This window comes from Marmota marmota, unplaced genomic scaffold (assembly GCF_001458135.2).
Source record: "Marmota marmota marmota unplaced genomic scaffold, marMar, whole genome shotgun sequence".
Taxonomy (NCBI): domain Eukaryota; kingdom Metazoa; phylum Chordata; class Mammalia; order Rodentia; family Sciuridae; genus Marmota; species Marmota marmota.
This window is the reverse complement of record NW_025999853.1, coordinates 30,691,249-30,714,741: the sequence shown is the minus strand read 5'-3', so window position 1 is coordinate 30,714,741 and position 23,493 is coordinate 30,691,249. Positions and strand designations below refer to the sequence as shown.

Here is a 23,493-nt window from a genome sequence, read left to right as displayed (position 1 = left end):
ACAGGCGATCTGTCCTAGAGTTCCCCTGAGAGTACATGATTCAATCTAGCATTAATCATAAAATCAGTCTCTCCTGTTGACCAGTGGAAGTATGAACATTTTCTAAACTCCAAAAGTTTATGAGAGTCTCTTCTTCAAACCTGAATTGCTTCAGATTTTCACTTTCAATTTTATATCTGTGTTTCTGTTAAAAGATAAATTAATAGGGGCAGATTGCAGACTATATTGGTTTATTTTCAATCAGGACTCATTGAATTGCATTCTATATTGAATTTTCCCACAACATTCTGGTAAATGATCTTTTGTTCTATATACACAAATGACTATTTATAGTCATCTCTAATTAATTTTAACTTAAAAGTATCTATAGCCTGATGGAGAAAAAAAATTATTCCACAGTGTTGATCAAAAATCAGTCTTTCAGACTTAGAAATGTATTTTAAGTTTCAACTATTTATAATAGTCTATGTGTACTTTGAATTCTATTACCAGATGTATTTATTTTAATAGAAAATTAATGTTTTAATTCACTTGTCATTTGTTCAAGGAAGTTGGGCCATGTTAATCAGAAAGATCATTACATCATTGAGCATACATAATGTAACTACATGATGTTTATATTCCAGTTTCAAATATATAGCATTTATAATCAGTTTTATGTTTAAGTTAAGCCTTTTTCTCTTACTTTCAGTGTCATCTGAAACAATAGCAAGACTGTTTTTCATCTGTTAAAAGGATATCTATTCCGATGAAGTTTATGTTCAACACTAAGGCAGTATAATGTAAATTACCTACAATGTAGTACTGTTGGGGTTTGATTTCTACACCCCAAAAGACAAGCTTAAATACTACTCTGTATCTGAGAATGTGGCCTTATTTGGAAATAGGGTATTTGCAAATGTAACTCTAATGGAATCAAACCCCATTAGGGTAGATCCTAATCTTGTGACTGGTACCCTTATATGAAAAGGGAAATTTGGGCACACACACAGGGAAAGTGCTTTATAACTATTGAGGTAGAGAATGAAAGGATGGTTCTATAAACTGAGGAGTGCCTAATAAACTTGTTACAAAATATTGTGTTTATTTGCAGTCAAATGCTCTACTCCTGAGCCATACCCCCTATTGTGTTAATTTGAATTGACTTATTCCCAGTGAATAAGATCTGAGTACTAAAAATTTAAAAAACAAAATGTTTTAATTTGTGAATTTCACAAATCTATTGTATAGTATAGTTGACCCTTGAACAGCCCAGAGGTTAGAGGTGCCCACACACTCCCCTAATACTTGAAAAGCCATGTCTAGCTTTTGAGTCCCAAAAAACTTAACTAATAGCCTGCTGTTGACTGGAAGCCAACCGACTAGCATCTATTTTGTATGTTATATTTATTATGTGTGGTGAAAATAGGTGAGAACCATGAGAGATCACTTTTTACTGCAGCAGACAATTTACTGGGGAGACTAAATGCTCAGACTGAAATGATTAGCATCATGTAGCATGTTAAGCAGAACCTGGCAAACTTGAGCTCACCACCATTACAACCAGAGGTGGCTACAAAATTATGACATATAGAAAGTAATGGAGTTAATTTTGTGTGGTTATGATTTAGTACTGCAATTTTACATTTTTCTATATTTGACTATGAATGGTGCCACTTAGTCTATGTTTGTGTGTATAAGTTTTGATTGACTTTCGCTTTTTACAATAGGTTTGTATATATTTTATGGTAGCAAATGAGCAAAATAGAATAGCATCTACACGTATTTTATGCATTCATGATATATCTTAATTTCTTGATATTTCAAGATTATGTGGCATGTCTGAGTTTTTTGCAATTATGGCAAAATTTTAAAAAATCTGCCTAAAAGTGGATCCACATTGTTCAAATCTGTGTTGTTCAAGAGTCAACTATAATACACACTAGAACTTTTTTTATAAGTCAACATCATGCTAGTGATCTGCCAATACACATTTTCCTCACTTTTGAAAACTGATCTATTTTGGTTTTTTAAAAGCATCTTATTATTATCTCTATAATTTTTAAAACATGATTTTTTCAAGAATTTTGGAAAGAAGTAGTGCCCTTAAAGATTTCAATATATTTAAAGTAACTTCATAATTTTATTGACTTTTATCTTCAGTTATTTCAGTAACATTTACTAATGTTTCTTATTTTCAGGTTTCTAGTTTCATTAGAGTCACAGTTTTATTTAATGAATTTCTAAAGTTCATGTATGACATGAAAAATGTGCATAGTGGAAAAAAAACACATTTAAAATACCATATTTGGCCCTAATACATAGTGTATGTGGTTTTGTGATACAGTTTTACACACACAAACACACACACACACACACGTACATTTTATTTTACTTCCTATCTCTTGTACACTGCAGGTCTTATACTTATAGAGAACCATTTAGCTAGATTGAAAGGACAAACCAAAGGCATGTCCTTATGCTAATACTGGTGAAATCAATATAGCATGGCTTTGATTCACTGTCACGAGCTTCATTCGTTCAGTCAGTCATGATCAGGGTATGGTAGAGGATTCTAAAGAATTCTTGCAACAGGGGCTAAGGCTGTGGCTCAATGGTAGAGCACTCGCCTAGCACATGCAAGGCCCTGGGTTGGATCCTCAGCACCATATAAAAATAAATAAATAAACTTAAGGTTAAAAAAAAAGAATGAAGATTTCATTGATGATCATGGTTAATATTTATCAAATATTTAACCATATACCAGGCATTATTCTCAGAATTTCATATATACTGCATTAACATAGTTTGATTTTTTTATAGGTATGAGGCTAATTTGACTTAGACAAATTGTACTTCATTGGAAGATTAGTTCCTGAATTCTGGGAGTATATGTGTAAATGATGGTAACTCTACTATGCTATCGGAGGTTGAAGGCTAGAAATAAAACATGAGTTGAGTGTTTTTCTTCTCTTTCACTTACCTAATTTCTCTCCTTACAATATTATTTATTAAAATGTTCACACAATTCTTAGCATGTGCCAGGCTCAGAGCTTTTTCCATAGGATTTGAAAAGTGTATTTCCTTAGTCATTTGTCCCTTTCTCTTTCTTTCTATTGTACAAATCCTTTTTCAGTTTGGTGTGGATCTTAGATTTCTCATGCAGCTTTTTAATTGTCATTTATTTATTTATCTAATTATTTATTTATTTTTGAAGAACACTTACCTGGGCTGTAATATAGGTTCACTGAACATTGACTTTTTTTTTCCTTTTTAGTTTTTAATTCTTTGTGGATCTTAATCATATCCAGAGCAGAAGGCTCCACCCCCCTCCATCTGAGCCATGACATTTTAAGGAAGCCAAGTTGAGGTTTTATGGGATGTTCTGCTTTTAATTGAATCAGAATTTCAGCAGATGTTTAGCTGGTTAATGCTTCCCATAAATTTTACATTTTGTATCTATGCCAACTTTTAAAACTGCCTTAAAAGAGAATCATTTAGCATTCTTCAGCAGACTAATACTATTGGTCTTACTGGCATGTAAATAGATCATGGCTTTGATTCGCTGTCAGGATCTTCATTCATTCAGTCAGTCATCAAGCTGTCGATCAGTCAATTGTTTGAGAATGTGTAAGATGATTTTTAGCGGCACACAGATGATATATGCTGCTTGTACTTCATCCGGCCTCTGAGTGCAGCAGTCACTTTGATATTTTAGTCAGGGGTGCTCTCTAGTGTTTTGCTGCAGATGTTTCTACATGATGAAATTGCAAGATAAATGATTTTGCTTTTATTTAAAAATCACATTAAACGGCAATTTCTTTGTTTTGGGGATTCCATTAAAATAAATTATGATCACAGGCATGAATTGAATTCTCTCAAAGGGTTAACTAGTACCCTGTGGGATAACTATACTTGGTTTTTATTCCGTATGTGGATATAGAGTAAAAGATCCATGGGGTTTTGTCTAATCTGTTATGGAATAAAGCAAATATTGAATTTCTTAAATATCCTGCAAAAACCAATGTTCAGATACCTGTTTTCATTCAGGAAAAAAAAAGCAATTTAAGCTTATTATAATAATTAAAACTTTTATCAGTTTAAAAAATGCATACGGGGCCGGGGTTGTGGCTCAGTGGCAGAGTGCTTGCCTCGCATGTGTGGGGTACTGGGTTCAATCCTCAGCACCACATAAATAAATAAAATAAAAGAATTGTGTCCATCTACAACCAAAAAAAAATTTTTTTTTTTTAAAGAAATGCGTGAGTCCTTTGTATGGTTCAGTGATCTGGTGTTTTCTATTTTATACCAAATATCTGTTTCAACATGGATAATCTTTGCAAAATAAATCATTTAAATGGCTTGTAAAAAATCTAAGTCAGAGTAGCTCCATTTAATTTCTGATGATTCTTTTGTTTGTTTATATATATGTGTGTTTGGAAGATATGCTGCTTCCTTTGGATTCCAATTGTCAAATCCTCGAAAACACCCTAACAAAACCCTGAATGTCTTCCTTCATGCCTTTTAATCCTCTTCTCTTCCTTCTCTGCTAAAATGTCTCCTCCCTGGATTACTTCCTGACCAGCTGCAAATTTTCTTTGGCTTTTACTCCTTCCCAGAGTCAAGGGGGGCTAATTTCAATATGTAATATGTGTAATTAGTTTTTATTTCTAAATAAAATAGTGAACAAATCATGAATTTCACATGCTTTATTCAGAATGCATCAGTAGCTATTGTGTGAATGATTAATTTAAACCCAACACTTTTATAATAGTTAAAAGCTCTTTCTGTCATTGCACAGAGCTAAGGAGTATATTTAGGATTTCTCTGAAATTTCCACTTATATGGCCCTCTGGAGATCTGTCAAATAAATAACAGATGTAGAGATTATCAGTTACTTTTGAATGTTTGACAAAAACAGACACACAAGCCAGGGATTTCCCACTGGATTTTTTCATGTTAAAAGAAAGAAAGACATACCAGCCACAACATGGAGTCCACACAGATAGCATATTCTTTGCATTTTTTTTTTTGTTTGCAATTTTACCATTCTATATCTCCAAAATCTTGTTGGGATGAGGAGGGTACCTTTCCTGTGATCCTTGAAGATAGTTACTCTATCTCTGAGGAATAAATTCACTGCATTATCTTTTCCTGTAGAGCTATAAAGAAAAGGAAGTTTTAAAAATTGGTAATATGTTTGCTATGTGTACACTGTGGACTCAGGCATTCCTCAGTCATTCATTTTATCCCATCAATATTTACAGAGCATTTCTGATGAGCTTGACCCTGTCCAAGCCACTGGTGATACAGGAGTAAACAAGACAGAGCGCTGAATGACATGAAACTGACATTCTAACAGTTGGGGTGTTGGGGGCAACTGGAAGAGAAAGCTATGGTGTATCAAGTGATGATAAACTCTTGAACAAAATAAAGCAATGTATGGAATGAGCCAGTGATGGGATTGCAGTGGGGACAAACCATTTTTATCAAGAAATTTAAGGAACCCTGTTCTGACATGGTGATGTTTGAGCAAAAACATGATTAAAATGAGAAGAGTGAGCTATTTGTATGTTTGTAGAGGAGCATACATATGAGCAAGGGAAAAGAGATTATAATGCCCTGAAGTTGTGATGTTAAAGGAGATTTAGATTGCACTTGATTTTTAAAATACCAAAATAAAAGAGACTGTATATTACTCAAAGGCATTCAAATAATCGGATATTACTTGAAAGAATAAATGACATTGGACAATATATACAACTAGCTTAATATTTTATTCTGAGAAAAGAAAACCACAACTCCTGATATTGTTTTGAAGAAAAAAACGAAAGACCATTTCCGATTGTACCTTCTATAGTCCAGCTTATTCAACAGAAAAATACAAAAACAGAGAAAGAAATGATTAAATATACTAAGAGAAACATGATAGAGAAATGGCATTAGGAACAGAGTAAAAGCTCTTAGGGATTAGTTGAGGTGGGGGAACAGTAGGTTTTCCACTGATTTTCAACAATTCTAAAGTACAAAATTTATCTAATACTTTTTTCTGTTGCATTAAAAGATATTTTAATCTATTAATGACATTCCGCCTAAAACATCCAAAGACGAGGCATTTGCAAAGACATTTGGCTAAAAGTATATCTTTCTACCAAACTTTTGAGTTGGATCACAATAGATGCTGATTATGATAGACATTAGGATTGACAGAATACATTACTGAAAATCATGACATAAATGTTAATTTCATCTCAATATCCAAACCACCATTGCTTTAGTATTACAGTGATTTCTAGAAATGTAATATTCCCAGAGTGATAAGAGTTTCAATGAGTAATATTTTAGAAAAACACCAAGGATACAGATGATCGAATTCAATGCCAGGAGAAAAAAAAATAATAATATCCAGGCTATTCTCTGACAATAGCACAAATCAAGATGATATTTACTGTTAAGTCTAAATAGACTTATAAATAGAATATTAATTATTATCTGAAAATTACAATGGAAAACAAAAGCCACATTTAACAGAGTATATTATTCCTATAACTTGCAATACATAATACCCAGTGCTTTAATATCTACTGTTGTTGTGTTCCATGACAGATGCTGTGGGAAGAACTTGACCTGAATTATCACTTTAACCTTCAGTATAAATAAATTACACAAATACTGTTCTTACTCAGTTCTGTGTATGAGAAAACTGTGACTTATCTTAGGGTGGTTTTTGATTTGCATTTCTCTGACTGCTAGAGATGGTGAGCATTTTTTCATGTACTTGTTGATTGATTGTATATCCTCCTCTGAGAAGTGTCTGTTNAGGGGGGATAGTAGAGGATAGGAAAGGCAGCAGAACACAACAGACACTAGTATGGCAATATGTAAATCAATGGATGTGTAACTGATGTAATTCTGCAATCTGTATATGGGGTAAAAATGGGAGTTCATAACCCACTTGATTCAAAGTGTGAAATATGATATATCAAGAACTATGTAATGTTTTGAACAGCCAACAATAAAAAATTAAAAAAAAAAAAGAAAAGAAAACTGTGACTTACATTATTAACTTGCCCACAATTACAAAGTTATTAACTGCCAAGGCAGGGATTACAACCTAAGTAATGTTTCTACATCTTATCATCTTCATTACTTCAAATATTAACTTTAAATTGAAAATACTAATTGATAACTTTTATCATGATATCAAAAAACAATTTGAATGAGCAATAAAAGGATGAAGAGGCATCTTTTTTGTCATTAGTCTTGTTCAATTATTTTAAGTGTGTTACTGAGTTTACTTACCTCCTTGGGATTATACAGTTTAACATAATTAATGCTTCTCATGTTAAAACAGCTCTATTTTCTTCCAGTGTCTTTCTTGTGGTACCCAGGTATTGCCTGCTCACACTCCAGTCCATAACCTGCCCTTCAGGAAGCTATATTTTAACTTGTTTGCCTGTGCAGCTGTGAAGGATGCTGTGGGAAGTTGAAGGGGCAGGGCCAAAGTCCAGGGTGTTTCTTGGTGCCTTCCCTCTCTTCTCTCCCTTCCTTCTTCCCTCCCTCCCTCTCCCCCCCCTTGCTATGGGGGAGTGAATTGGCATTTCATACAGGAAGTGTGGCCCCTCCTCAGTGGCCTTATAGCTTCCCATCTCTAAAGCCCTTTTCCCTCTTGCTATAAAGGTGATGGTAGTTTCCTGTTCTTGCTAAAACCTGGGTTACTTAAACATCCCTATTTTGTTTATTGCCTTTCCATCATTTCAGTTATTAATATCAAATTAAATGTCTTATGTTTATAATACCAAGAAGGGCCTCTTTTCCCTGAGGACCCTGACTCCCACACTAACTTTTCATATCCAAAGGCTGTGACCATGTGGATCCTCATAACTGATTGTTTCTGTTCTTAAATCTGAAAAGAATAAAATGGAATCTAGAAAAACGAATTCACCAGTACCCAAGTTGGCAGCATTGTTTTCTATCAGAAGGGTCAACAAATGATATGAAATCTAAATTGAATAAATCATAACCAAGCAATAAACCTGCCTTTCTATATGGAATTGTTATGATGTTACTCTCTTCCTTCTAGACCCTTGGGATTTCACTGGCCGACATTTTTAGAGCTCTTCCTAAATAAAACACATTAAATACCACTTACCAACTCTTCCTTTGCTTACGGCTATTTTCATTTAGAAAAATACCACCTTGCATATTGCAAATGCATTGTGTAAACCAGTGATCCATAAAGAAAAACTATTTGGCTGAGTATCATCACAACCAATATTACAAAGACCTTTTATGCCAGTCAGTCCAGAGCTGTTAAATTTGGATTCTTTTAGCATGTCCACACCTGTTTTATTTACTGGAAAATGTATCAAGTAGTTTTTGCTTAAAACTAACCAAAAACTCCGTGTCTTAAGGCAATGACCATTTACTGCACAAATTTTTGTATTGACCGTATGGACTGGGTTTATCGCTAAAACTTACTTGTGCTCCATGGACTCACTTATGCTTGTAATCAGCTTCTGGTCAGTGAAATGACTGCTTCTGCGGATTATATATGGCCCTCAGCAAGCTGGTTTATGATGACCTCATCTGGTACTGTGGGGTGACTGGAGCTTCTCTCCAAATGAATTTTCATCATGCGGTAGGATTGGCAAGCTTTTTTACATGGCATCTTAGAGTTCCAAGAGCAGCAAGTAGGCAAGACCCGTTGTACAAAAATCTTCCCAGACTCTGTTTGCATTTATGTTTGCAAAGATTGCAATGGACAAAACTAGTCAAATGGCCAACCCCAAACCAAGGTTGGAGAAATAGATTCCATATCATTACAGAAAGAGTAGGCATTGTGACCATGATTACACTCTACCACAGAGACTATATATACAGCTACTCCAGTGTTTCATTCAAAGAAAGAAAAAGAATAAAAAAGAAAGCTTCTTTTAAGGAACCAGATAGGAAAAAAGTATTTCAAAGACAACAGAATATGTTTGTAATGAGTAGTAATATCACAGAATGAGAACAAAAGTTTGGTGTCTGTGGGTGGAGAAATGGATGCATAGGAGAGCAGACTCAATTGTGGCTTACTGTAAAGTGAAGGCCAAGCTATGGTCAAGGTTTTCTTTGCTTTGCCAACTCTTGACAAGGTTTTCCGCATGATTTCAAGTATTGGTTATACCAAATGAAGTATACATATGTGATTTATTTACAACTTCCTTATCAGAAGTCTCACATATAGTAGTCTGACTCTCTAGGTATACCGGTTGGGTATCCTGCTTCACTTCTGAAAATGCTCACAGGGTACTATTGCAACTCTGCATTGGTGGGTATGGAAAGAGTAAGAAAAATATGTCAAATTAAGCCTTTGTCTTATGTATTTACCTACTTTCTAATTTCCTATTTTACCAAAAAGAAATATATATATATATGAATTAATACTCCCAAGTCTGTAAGTCTTAGCTTTTTTCTTAAACTCAAATATGTTACCTAGCAACCACTCAAGGACATCTTTATATCTTTCAGAAAAGGCAAAATAAATCAGATTAACTTAGCAAACATCTGTTTTCTTATGAGAATAGTCATGTTTTTATTGAGACAGTATGCGTGTACACTGTTCTCTGTGTCAATTATACTCCCTTTGCTTATATTGGATCAGATCAACAGAATTCTGACTCTCAAAGAGCCACTGTTTATTCAACTTCATTGAAAACCCAATTAAGCTTTGATTGTCTGGTGGCCTTTTGTCATTGTGGGGGCTATGTGATTATAATTTGAAGTGAATAACCCATGATTTCTGCAGAGAACTGAATAATCACTTACATTTTGGTCCTGGAAATGATAATATAAATGAGACAGATTTAGAACTTAGCACTATTATACACAGTATTCATCACATAAATTTAAAGTACAAATTTTAAGAGCTCTAGGTTTCTTCCATCCACTCTGGGCTTCTGTGAATTAGTGCCCTGGTCCTCTTCTTCCAGCCACAATCATGATAATCCACAGGGACCTCATCTACCACAGGGGGATAGTCTATGACATTTATAAGTTCATGAAGATCCTAGATAGGCTCTGCCTAGAGGTGGGAGGCAAGATGGTATAGGACAGAGGGTACCACTGATGACATGCTCATTGGTGGAAGTGCCTCTGGTGAGGGTTCTGAGAGAGAAAATACCAAAAGTACGGTCAACACTGGTGTCGATATTATAATGAAGGATTACTTGCAGAAAACCAGCCTCAACAAGGATGCCTTCAAGACATAGGTCAAGGTTGCATGAAATCAATCAAAGACAGACTTGAAAAACAGGGACCAGAGAGACCTGCAAGAAAAATCAAGCCCATCTCACTAATTTCTAAAATTACCAGTTCTTGATGGGGGTAAACATCAATCCTGATGGCAGGATTGTTCTCAGACTATTGTGAGGATGGTGTGTCCTCATGTGTGATTTTTCTTGAAGGATGGTTTAGAAATGGAAAGATGTTAATAAATCTAACAAATCTGGAATAGCAGTGCTTGTGGATCTATCATCTGCATCATCACTGCTGTTCATTAGCCACACACCACCAGCACTTAAGACAAATGGGACTCATGTCATCTTGAGCTCTTCATTTGTTTTGACAGTGATTTATTTGGGGTGTAGACATTGTTTTTAAGAAAATAAAATGCCATTTAGGTCTTCTAAAAATAAAATGCATTTAAACTCAAACAAAGAGCTCATATAGCCAATTATTTGCCCTCTCATTCCACTGGATTCTCAAGAGTAAGTCCAAATGTTAACTTGCAATGTTTATCACAAAAGGGAAGCAATAAAAAATGTATATTAACTTGAAAAACCTCTTGTCTTGGGAAGGCAACTATCAGAAAAATAACCTGACATGATTGACGACTGTTTTGTTTTGACAATGTAGATGGGTAGCTCACCTTCAAAGTCACCATACAGATACATTTTGGTTATCTAAGTCCATATTCTTGTCACCAAAGGCAGTAGAATGGCTAAAGAGAATCTTGGGACTATGTTGAAAAATTGGCTTTCTAACTTTTTCATCAAAAGAACATGGAAAGGACACATTTCCAAGATTCATCTGCTATTTAGTAAGTTGAAATTTAAGCTTGGAGGTATATGAAATATTTAGCAGACTTTTTTAAAAAGGCATCATCTTAAATTTAGGCTATTTTGAGAATATATAGGGATTTTTTTTGTCATAAATCTAGTGATGGAGGAGATATATAGTATATATTCAAGATTTAAAATTCTGTAAATGTTAATGCTTATTCAAATTTTGATTTGCTATTTTTGAGACAAGCATGTTCTTTAGCTAAGTCAGTACCAATAGCAGTATTGCTGGTGGGACCAGAGGAATACAGATCAAAATTCTACTTTTATGTTCAATAGAAGTATTGAGAATGTTGATTAACCATGTAGCAACAATACAATTAATAATCCTGAAACTCAGAATTAACCATACATTCCCAGTCATAGACACTGGTACCCCAGAATAACCAACAAATTGTAACTCTTATTAACCCAAGCATACTGAAGCAAGAAAACAATATTATTGTTAAGAACTGCAGCTTGGAACTGACTTGGGAAAAATCGTCTTATAAGTTTTTCTTGTAGATGAATTCCTTTATTTGGGGTTAACATGAGCCATCTAATGTGAAAAGACGAAAAATCTACTAGGAAACACAGGTTTAAAGTTATATATTGTTAAGAAAAACAGTTGTTCTATGGGATAGAATAACTAACTAACACTTTGCAAAAATTTAGTAGTACCCCTTTTATTGTTTATACCAACAGAGAAGATATGGGTATTAGAAAAAGAGAGGCAGTTCTGAATTCCAGCTTGTTATGCTGACTTTGGGCAAGTTAGTAAATGGGTCTGATCCTCTCTTGTTCCTTAGAACTATGTCCATGTCATAGTGTCCTTTGGAGGAGAAATAAAATAATACCTGTGAAGTAATCAGCACATGATGAGTAACTGCTATAGTGTGGGTATAACCAAAAGCTCAGTCCCTGTCCCTAATGCCAATCATTGCCAATTTGATAATGAGGACATGGTTTTGAGAAACAGGAAAAAGAAGATTTATTGCTTTGCTAGCAAAGGAGAAACATAGGGGATTCCTGTCCCAAAAATTGTGACTCTGGATCTGGAGGGACAGGGGGGGTTTAAAGGATCTCTTCAAGGGTTACATTCCAGGTATGCTCTAGTAGGGGGTCCCAGAACATCCTGATGCTGAGTTAGATTCACTTGTTAATTTGGGAGATATTCACTTCCCAGATCTTCAGCAGGCATCTCCTTCCTGTAGTGGGTGTGTTCAAGGGCTATTAATCAGGGGAAGAAAAGATAACACTGTCACCCTAATCTAGTTGTTGGGGGTGGGGCGGGGGCTGGAGAAGAGAGGAAAACACCCATTTTTTTTTTTTAATAAAAATAAGCCTTAGAGCAATCAGGGCTATATTCAGAAGGTGAAGGGACCACTGTTACCTGGGAACAATGGCAGTTAGATTAAAACTCCACCTTGGAGTCTTTCTGTGAAAGTAAATCTAAAGTGTAAGAGTTTCTGGTCATTTGCTCAATGGAAGCTACTGCATCTCTCAGCCCAAAAGCTCTCCTTAATTCAGCCCTCAGTTCCAATTACCTGTTCTTCCAGAAGATGCCAGAGTAGCTATTCTGGTTTTAAATTAAAAAAGAAGAAAAAAAATATCTACCCTTTTGAGGCCAATGCTTCCCTTGGATATACTAATTGCTTTTCTGTTCACTCCTGCTCCTGTAAATGTCCTGTTTCTTATCAGATCCCATGATCTTTTAATCACAGGACTCCACTACTCTAATTTTGGGGAACTCCCTCATCAGTGTTTACCCAGATATCTGCAGTTCCCATGTGCCCACAACCTCCTGCCATCCTACAGAGGCCTTGGTCTGTTTTCAGCACATGAGTAGGCCGCTCCACAGTGTTTTGGGCTTTTGGAGCACTCTGCCAGCTTTGGCCTCTATCTTTGTCCAGTATTGTCTGAACTCTAGTCCCCATGGCCAGTGCCCCTCAGCCGAAACTCCTCAAGATACCTGTGGTTCTATCTATGGGAATAATAACAGAGGAGTGTTCATGTTACCTACTTGGAGGATTCTAGTCTCCTTTATATTTGTAATATAATATTATAAAATTTTTTAATTAGAGAAAGTTCTATAATTGATTCATTCTCATTATAAATATTATTCCACCTTGAATTTACTTTGAGGAATTTTTTACGTACACCTTAAGATTGTTTGATCTTTTTTTGCATCATATTTTTCACTTTGCTACATGAAAGTAATTTTTAAAAAATTTTTCATGGCTACTTAAGTTTTATAGTGTAAGTAAAGCATACTTTGATAATAAAAATTTGCCTATACTAGCTATTTATTTTCATTCTGATTTTTAAATACTATGATTAATATAAATTACATTTTCTTGGCAAACAATTATACATAAAGAAGAATAAAGGAATGCTGCAGGGGTGTGTGTTGACTATAAATTTAAGTCATTGAGTATAATTATATACACACATCAGAACTAAAATAGAAGAGAGGGAATGATAGATTCAGAAACCAATCATCTCCCATATTTTTAAAAAGCATTTACTGAAATTTTTAACAATCATTGGCATAGAATTAGTACCATAAATCATGTTTAATTTTCAGAACAATCTATGTAAAAGTATATCGCCCCATAATTTTAGGACTATGTTTGTAACACCTCTTTATTCACCTCAAACAAGTTGTGAGAAACAAATGAGATGACCCATTTGAAATTGTAAAGCAAAGTTAGGATATCAGATTTTTGATACTTAATTCTATTTCATCGTTATTTCTAAGGGCCAAAAAGCTCATATCAAATTCCAAGTATCCTGGCCCGGGCAGTTTGACCTTCCTCTACTCACTTAGCCCACAACTAGTAGTAACCAATCAAAGGACATTTCACAGGGTCCAAGATCAGAGCTTCAAGAGAAGGAACTTTCTATTGATGAAGAGCCCATAGTTAGTGTTCAAAGATGTTATTAAATTCATTAATGCAAAGGGACCAAGTTTCCTTAGCAAGAATTGTGGATGCAGGTCAATGATTTGTATAAATGTAACAGGAATATTAGAAATTGATTTCATCCCTCTGTTGGAGTCATAATTAAATTCTGGTGCCTAGGGGAGTTCTGTGAAGGGCCTTTGGCTACAAAAAGAATGTCTCTGTAATTTAAATTAACACCAGCTGCTGTAGCAAACTTCTGGATTTCGGTGGTTCTGCACAGTAGATGTTGGTTTCTCACTCTCACAGTCCAAGGCGTTTCCTGGTTGTGGAGCTCAGATGCTTGGTTTTGTACAGTCACTCAAGAGCTCAGGCCAATGGAAGCACACATGTTCATTGGTGGTTTCTTTGTTCCACCTAGATATGTCCTTCTGGTTGGCCTATGGTCAAAAGGATTGATTAAGAGTATGGGTTATTTTTTTATGGGTCATGCTTGAAAGTTCAACTCACTTCAGTTTATAGACCATTGGTAGGAACTAGTCCATATTTCCCCAACCTCAATGCAAGAGAGAAGAGCTTGCAATGAAGCTTCTATGTGAGAAACTGCTCTGCTGTGGAAGGCAGAACACAAATTTTGCTGAGCAACAGCTAAACCTTAATAAGTCTCTGACAAGTGGTGGGGTAGGAGGACTTTACTCCTCTGGCAACTGGAAGTGTGTCCCTATTTGGTGTCAACTCCCCATAAAATTGGAATTATATGATCTTCCATTTTCTAAATATGTAGCTGAGGTTTAATCCTCCTTGGAATATATTAGGTAATACATCAGATATGGACAGAGAAGAAAATCAAGATAAGGAGAGTCTACAGAAATTAATTATTTTCTGTGTCTCAATCATGCAATTAAAAAATAAAAAAATCCAATATCAACATGTGGTAGTTTGAAACAATTTTTAATTGGAATTACATTATTTTAGGAGAATATGTTTTAAAATCTACTTCATAAGTACCATATTCCATTCATTATTATAATGATGTCTTATATTCTATAATACATTCTGTTATTGCAGATGTTTTCTATTATAGTAATCCTGTGAGATAGGGTAGATAAGGATATGATCCTTGCATTAAAGAGAAGGAAAATCAAGACCAAGTAGTAAGTGGTGGGACTGGGAAAGGAGCCCAGCATTTCTGACTCCAGGCTCCATACTTTCCATTTCTGAAACTCTCCAAAAATTAAATTTTACTTTTTTAGGGGTTTGTGGGAATAGGGGAGGGTAAGGGACTGCGGAGAAAATACATCAAATTAGATCACCTTCGCTGCCTTGTGAGAATATTTGCTTCTTATATCTTCCAAGAATGTTTTAGACAGCTGCACGTATTTCTTGAGGAATATCTTTTATCACAGGAATAGGTTTATAAGGAAACAGACTCTAAAATTTGGTCTGGAGGCTTGTATGTGAAATATTGGCTGCTTGAGAATCTTTGATTTCCATTTATTACTTTGTATTTGTATATAAACACAGTATGAAATCATATAGTGAGCATTCTGTCTTTTGATGTATTTTTTCTCCATTGTACTTAACAAAATATCCAATATTTTTTAAGGGATTGAAATAGAATCATTAGCAGTATAGCAGTGTGACACATTTAACATGAAAGCATTTCAGGATGAAATTTGGAGGTTTATAAAGTGGCTGTTAATGTGATGACTTTTAAAGTCTTGATTCTTGCCTGTGGTCATGTGGTTATCTCATTATTTGAGCAGTTTTCCTTTGCAGTATGACAACACAGTAACAGCCACTGTTGCCTGACAGTCTTGCAGTTATGTGGATCTAGCCCCTACCCGTGGTGATTTGCAGGTATAACTTGTCACTAGAGAGAAACCACTTGCAAGAAGTCAATATGTTGTGTAGGATTGGAATAAAAATCAGATCCATCAGGGAGCCCTTAACAAATAGCAAATTAGATGGCAAATCTCACCATGTGTGATACATGAATATAAATATATTATTTTTTATAATTTATTAAATATTTAAAATGTCTAGTATTAATGAAATAGGATGTCTTCAAAAGGGGATCAAAATCTTCTAAACAATCTAGCTTTGCTTAGATCTCATGTAACAAGAAGGAAAGAAAAAAGTCAAGAAAATGCATCTTTTAATTTTTTTTTTCCCTAGAAGTTTCACCACTGCTGACTATTAACAACTGGTAGGTAGGTGCATTAGTACCCATGGGGTGCTCTGTTTTTATTTCTGCTTACATTTCGCTATGGTTTTTAGCACAGCAGGTAGTATGTTTTCTCTTAGTTCCCAACTCCCACATTTTTATCCTAAGTGAATGTAAACTGACCATTGATCACCTCTAAATAGATAGATGGATGGATGGATGGATGGATGGATAGATAGATAGATAGATAGATAGATAAAAATCTCTATCTTGAGGCAACTTTGAGATAGAGCTCTTCCTTTATTAACAATTTAAAGGATTTAAAGCATAGGAATGGATGATGTGCAAAAAGCATCTGCACTCAGTATGTTATGGGCTGGCTGTGCTTTTCTTGGTAGCAAGAGAAGCTTAGGAGGGAAGGGAAATATTATATAAGCAGGAGTCTTTTGGTACTTTTCACTTATATTGAAAATACATTCACTTTATGTCCAAAGACAGTTTCAAGTGTTAAAATCTAATCTCTTATTTTGTGAATAGCATTCCTCCATGCCAGTGGTTCTTAAATACAAGCACATATCAGAATCATCCCGAGGGCTTATTGAAACTCAGTTTGCTGGCCCCACCCTCCTCATCTCAGTCAGTATTATCTGGCTGAGCCAGATTTTAGATAATCTATATCAATAACAACTACATAGGTGACTGATAGCGTTGGTCCAGGGACCACATTTTGAGAACCACTGGTCTACCTTAAATGTTTTTATCAGTTTTTCACTGTTAAATGTTGCAACCTGTGTAGAAATACTCAGGTCAGAAGCCTGGAAATTTTGAACTCTCAAGATTTAAAAACATTTATTCTCTTCTAACTTTTTGTTTGGTTAACATTTTCTTACACATATTCTCTGGCATACCATACAGTCATTGGAGGATAGTTTACTAATTTTACCTTCTACTTATTTATTTGCATATTTGTATCAACTTAGACAAAAAAGGATAAAAGAACCTCAAGTATTTGTCACTTTATTTTCCTAAGAGTGGTGAGAACTGCAAGTTTCCTAAACTGTTTTTTTTTTTTTGTAAAAATATTCTTTGGCACTGTTCAGCATGCAGATTTTAGTGCACTTCGTCACCTGCATTACTAGGCGTTTGCAGGCCATCAGGGTGGATTCTCCTAGGGCTCTCTGTAAGGGCCAGATATTGTAGCATTCAAATAAAGAAAACTTTTCCTCATATTTTGAGATGGATGTCAGATGTAATGGGAGTAATTGTAGGAGATTGGAGGTAAGGAAGGCTCATAAATGAAATATTTCCTTTTGTATGGGTTAAGAGTGCAAATGTTGAGCCAGAAAGTTTGGCTTGTATGCATCGCTTAATATTGTAAACTTGAGAAAATACATCAGCTCTTTGTTTCAAGATCATCTTTAAAATGGAATAGTGATACCTTCTTCTTAGGCAACTTTGAGGATTCAGTGAGTTAGCCCAAATAAAATGTTTTAAAACAGTGCTTTACTCTAACCACTATTATTAGTAGACACTACATCTTGGAGAAAGAATGTTAGTAGCTCTTTTTTTTGTCATGCTGCCGGTAGCAGTGGAAATGCAATAGGATTTAAGTGAAATAAAATATAAATTACTACCACAATTATGTGGTCAAATTATAATATCCAAGTCCTTTTTCAAAAATTTACAAAATGTCATGTTCTTTGTCGGAGGAAAGATCATTAATCAGACCCCATGCACGTAAGACAAGGGTAGATGGTTCTTCATTATGTGTTCGATTTCTGCCAGATGGTTTGATCGATTGTCCACACTGACCATGAAATTGCCCAGGATGATTGTAATCCTTTAGGTTAGAGGAGAAAATGCTGACTAAGGTGCCAGAGTATTCAAAAATAGCACGGAGGATTAGAGAGCAGCACACACACTCCCAAGGAATGCTGAGGAGTCTTCACAAGATCCTAGAGGGAAATGAATGCCACTGGGTGAGCAGGATGGAGGAGAGTCAAGAGAGTCACCATTGCAGAGAACACGCAGGAAGCTCTCAAAATTGGCTAGCCTGTCCCCTGCTCCTTCCCCAAGGACAAACTATGGAACTGATCCTCTTCTGTGCTGCCCACAGTGTCAAGCAGGGCTCTTCTCAGTATGTGCTGTCTGGCTTGACTTGATTATGGATCACAGCATTTGTGTCTGGCCTCAGTTATTTTCTCTATAAAGAAATCACATGAAAAAAATTCAGCACATACTATAGTTAGCTCAGTAAAACCTATTTCTTCTTTTCCTATCAGTTTACAATCGTTTCTATTTCTGTTAATCTAAAAATTTCCTATCTCCATTATGAAAATAGAGAGATGGTCCTAGATTCCAAGCTGATGAACTGTGGCTACAAATTTGAAAATATAAATGCAATCGTCACTAAAAATATCAACATAACATCGGTTCCAGTAAAATTTGAACCTCGAATTAAAGGATGTATTTGATGTCTGCATACCAAGAAGTGTCACAGGGATGAGTGGAGTTGGGTGCATGAGTTCAGGACGTTGATGTTGATGGTCTTTGTTTCATCTGGCTTTATGCTCAAAATAAGAATAGTATGCCAAGGTGTGTTTCTCTTCTCAGGAAGGAAATAATTTTCTAAGAACTTAAACAGTTAAATGTAGTAATGATGGAAAATAATCTTTGTGTATGCCAATGTATTTATTTTTTAAGACTGGCGACCTCTCACATGAATGTATTGTTAGTAATATATGTGACATGCTCCGGATTTATAATATATTGATGACAGTGGAATTTTAATCTTTACAGAAAAAACAAGCCTTAAAAAAATAAGGAAATGTATGTATTTCTTTCAAACCTAAAAATGAAGGCATTTTTAGAGTTCTCTCGTATTAGCCTCTGGAAGCCGCCACATTGCCCAGCTCTGGGTGTGTTGTATGGATCGACTACATGTTAACAACCCCAGGAGCTTTAAGCTAGGCTCTTTAGAGTGTCTGCTAAGTTTAGGCAGACACAGTTATCTATTTAACTCAAGCCAGACCATTGGATTTCTCCATCTTAAACCAAGTGTGTCTTACTCTTAAGTGCCCCCAATTCTGTTTCCTTATCATGCCTCTTCTGTATCCCCACATCTTTGGTTTAAGGCTTCATCATTTCTTATCCACATTCTCAATAGTTTAATTTTAAAAGAATAATTTTAATTGTTACCAGGCAATAACCATTAAAGTGTCAAAAGTCTTCCAGCTAACTAAGTGAGCGGTTGTCTGCTCTCCTACCTGCATCTCTTCTCCAATAAAAGAAAAACTGATTTCTACTCATTAAGAGTTTCCAATGACATTTATGTCCACATTTCCAAGTAATATGCTATAATGTACTAGTTTATTAAAATAGAGGCCATCTATTAACTTTTTAAGATGTTGTATGTGGTTCAATCTGTTCTACTCTCCACCTCCCCGCTCCACCCACAGTGTATTTTAATTTTCAGTTAAATCCATATTAATTGTGGTCATTATTGTCATATAAATATTACTTATTGTCAGATCAAGTACTGTCCTGTGATTACAGTCCCTTTCTTGAGCAACGTTTGTTGTTTCTTTGCCTAGAACAAATAATCATTGCCTCAATTTTTATTTGGACAATTTATTTTGAATATCTGTATTTTTTCAGTTTCCAATAACTCTATAAAATACATAGCAGTAAGATTTCCTTCATTATTTAAACTGTCAGATTATATATCAATTCGAGTATTTCCTTCTTATAAACAACGTACCATCATTTCTCTTTGTTCAATATGAAGAAACTGTTCTCTGTCTGCCACATAAGAGGTAGACTAGCCTTCTGCTGGTTATTGGCCTGGAAATATATTTGCCTTCCTCTTATATTTGAGCAATTGTTTGTTTGAGTCCAATATTTTTACATCTTATAGCTTCCTAATAAGGGGTATATGGAAAGTATGTATTTCATCTGAGTGAGCGGTTTATGGGAAGTAAATATTTCATCTGCGATATTTTTGTAAGAAATATCCTTATTTTACTATCCTATTATTTGATAGTTTCTTTAGGCATAAAAGTTAAGATTGAAAGTCACTCTCTTCCAGAATTTTGTAGGAGTTTATCTATGTCTTGAAAGTCCAATGGAGCTGTAGAGATTTTTTGATGTCATTGCAATTTCTGTTCCTTTGAAGGTAACTTTGATTTGCTTCTTTGTGCCCCCACCTCTTGGAAGCTTTTAGGATAGTTTTTTTTTGCCTCCAATTTTCATTATTGATTTTTATCTTTTTGACGGTACTGACCATATTGGTAATTTTCTCCAATACTTCAGATTTTAAAAATTCATATTTCTCTGATATTTGACTTACTGGATCCATTCCCTAATATGCCTACCTATTTTTTTCTTATTAACCAACTAAAGCATTTTGGTCTACTTTCTTGTAAATGTTCTCGGTTTAATCTTCCACGCTTTTAATTTTAAAGTTAGCTGTTATATTTTTACTGTGCAAAACTTCTTATTCTGTAGATCTTCAAATATGTCTGTATATATGTATGCATTTTTATATATGTGTGTGGAGGTGTACATATGTATTTTTCTTCTGATGGATATAATCTCTCTTTTCTAGTTTAGGTTGTTAATTATAATTTCCATGAAGTTCTCTTCTTCTCCTGCCTTTTACTCTGTTTTATTCTGACATATTTTTAGTCTGTCCATTTTGCTATCTGTATTTTATGTCAGAGAATTTCCTCAAATGTCTGGTAACCTGGAACTCTCTGTGCATCAAGTATGAGACAATAAGAAACCATTTGGAAGTTGTTTGTATGTGATTGTGGGTGTGTGGTGGGGTGCACACAATTCTTAGAGTCTTCTGTGATTCCTTATAGACCCTTCATTGTCCTGTTGGTCAATTTACTGGGTGGCCAAGAAGACTAATATCTGTTGATCTTGGAAATGATTATTGTTGTCAAAGAACTATTTTCTAATCTTCTGATCAGAGTGATAGTGAGGGGTGTAGCATTCTGTATTCCTCAAGGAGAAAGTACCTAAAGAGTAAGTCACTTGCTAGAGTGTCAACATTAGTATATGTAATTTTATTTAATCCTTCTAATTTAATTCCCAGGCTATCACACTTCTGGCTGCTGCCTGGTAACCCAACTTTTGATTTCCCCTAGAATCTTGATGGGATGAGGGGAGGCAGGTAATACATAAATCTTGAATCCGACTCATGCCGTCTTCCTATTGATCTGATGTGCACACTTCCTGAACTGTTCCGAGCTCTGTGGGTAAACATGTTCATATTCCTTGACAGCTCTCTCTCTCTCTCTCTCTCTCTCTCTCTCTCTGCAAGCTCCTGTGGGCATCATCTTCCTGTGCTTCTCTGTGCCCAGTTGTGCATGATTCTTTCATCAGTTTTCAATGTCTGTATATTATGGTCATGAAAGATAGAGTTTGAGCTTTGGCTTTTATTTTTGGTGTCCTAAGGACAATTTTCTAAACAATACAGGGCAGAAACATATTTATTTCACCATCTAGAACAAGGAAGCCTTGTCAAGTCATCTCCCTGTATTCAGTCTTTCTTTGCTCTAAACTATCCTTCATAACTACATCTGACTTAGAATTTAGAAACACCAGTTAGCAAGGCTGTTATTTGTTGTTGTTCTTCTTAGACATACATAACAGTAGAGTGTATTTTGACATATACACACATACATACATATATACATGGAGTGTAACTTACTCTAATTAGGATCCCATTCTTATGGTTGTACATGATGGGAAGTTACACTGGCCATGTATTCACATGTAAGGATAGGAAAGTTATATCTGATTCATTCTACTGTCTTTTCTGTTCCCATTCCCCTTCCTTCCCTTTGTTCCCCTTTCTCTAATCCAATGAACTTCTGTTATTCCCCTCCCTATTGTGAGTTAGTATCTGCATATCAGAGACAACATTTGGTCTTTGGTTTTTTGAGATAGGCTTATTTCACTTAGTATGATATTCTCCATTTCTATCCATTTACTGGCAAATGCCATAATTCATTCTTTTTTATGGCTCAGTAATATTCTATTGTGTATATGTATCACATTTTCTTTATCTATTCATCTGTGGTAAGGCACCTAGGTTGTTATTTTTACCTCTCCTACATAAAAATAAACTTTCACTTAAAGTATTAATACAGGCTTCTTAATTTTACATGTGATTCCTCTTTACCTAACCTTTATCTGATTCCTATTGTCTTCTTTCTAATCTTTCCATCCTCTGGCAAAATAGAACTATTCTTTTTTCAATATTTATTTATTTTTTAGTTGTAGTTGGGCATAATACCTTTATTTATTTATTTTTATGTGGTGCTTAGGATTGAACCCAGGGCCTCACACATGCTAGGCAAGCACTTTACCACTGAGCCACAACCCCATCCCCTAACTATTCTTATTCTCTGAATTCACTGTGCTGTATTCCATACCTCTACTCCTTTGTAGGTTCCATCATCCTTGTATGTCATGCAGAATGCTTTCCTTGTTCAAGCATGCTTTATTTATTCATTCATTCATTTATTTTATAGCATTTCTCAGTCTTCAGTTGTTATATATCTTTAATAGTTGTCTTTTTCTTTCTTTGACATTTTTCAAAAACCAGTTCTCTCTTAAAATGGAATGAATTGGTCTCATAAGGAATCTTTTTTCTGAAGTGAGAACTATTATGTGATTTTTTTTTGTAGGAATTACATGATCAGATTTGCATTTTAAAGCAATCACTAGCTGTAGTGTATAGGAAAGTTTAATGCTCAGCCTGCCTGAACTCAGAGATCGTTTCTAGGACTGTTAGAGCAATTTGAGTGAGAGATGATGAGAAGTTCAACTAGGGCAATTACAGCAGTAATGGAGCACAAGAGTCAAGAGGTATGAGGCAGACAGAATTAACCGAACTGGGTCAGAACAAAGGTGGTAATACGGAAAAATGTAAAAGAAAATTATTAGACATCATTTCATGTTCATTCAAGAATTTACCTACCTTCATGTTCCAGCTACTGAATTTTCCATGATTATTGATGCATTAACATTCACTTTGAAGCAACTCTCAAACATAAAATTTTTTAAAAAAACTTCATGAAAAAGATCAGCATTAACTTTGGAATGAAAATTAAGAAATAAACTAGCCATGTTGAGCTATTTATTTGGTGAATATAATACTTATATTGTGACAATATCAATGTTATCAAAAGTTTTAATGAAATTGGTTCATATTTATAACACAATACACTCACTGAGAGATTTCTAGAAGCCATTTTTAGTTCTTATATAGTGAAATACCTGGAATTTGGTACTTATTGTAAAAAGTAGTACATTTAGCTCCACTTTGGTGGCTGTAAGTCCA

The 23,493-nt window shown here is 34.9% G+C and overlaps 1 protein-coding gene and 1 pseudogene across 1 annotated transcript in view; both read left to right on the top strand.

The window, feature by feature from the left end:
• Window positions 1-23,493, top strand: part of Nav3 (neuron navigator 3) — a 339,372-nt gene that overhangs the window by 68,410 nt on the left and 247,469 nt on the right. The gene's annotated exons all lie outside the window — the stretch shown is intronic.
• LOC125617229 lies at window positions 7,046-12,308 on the top strand (annotated as a pseudogene).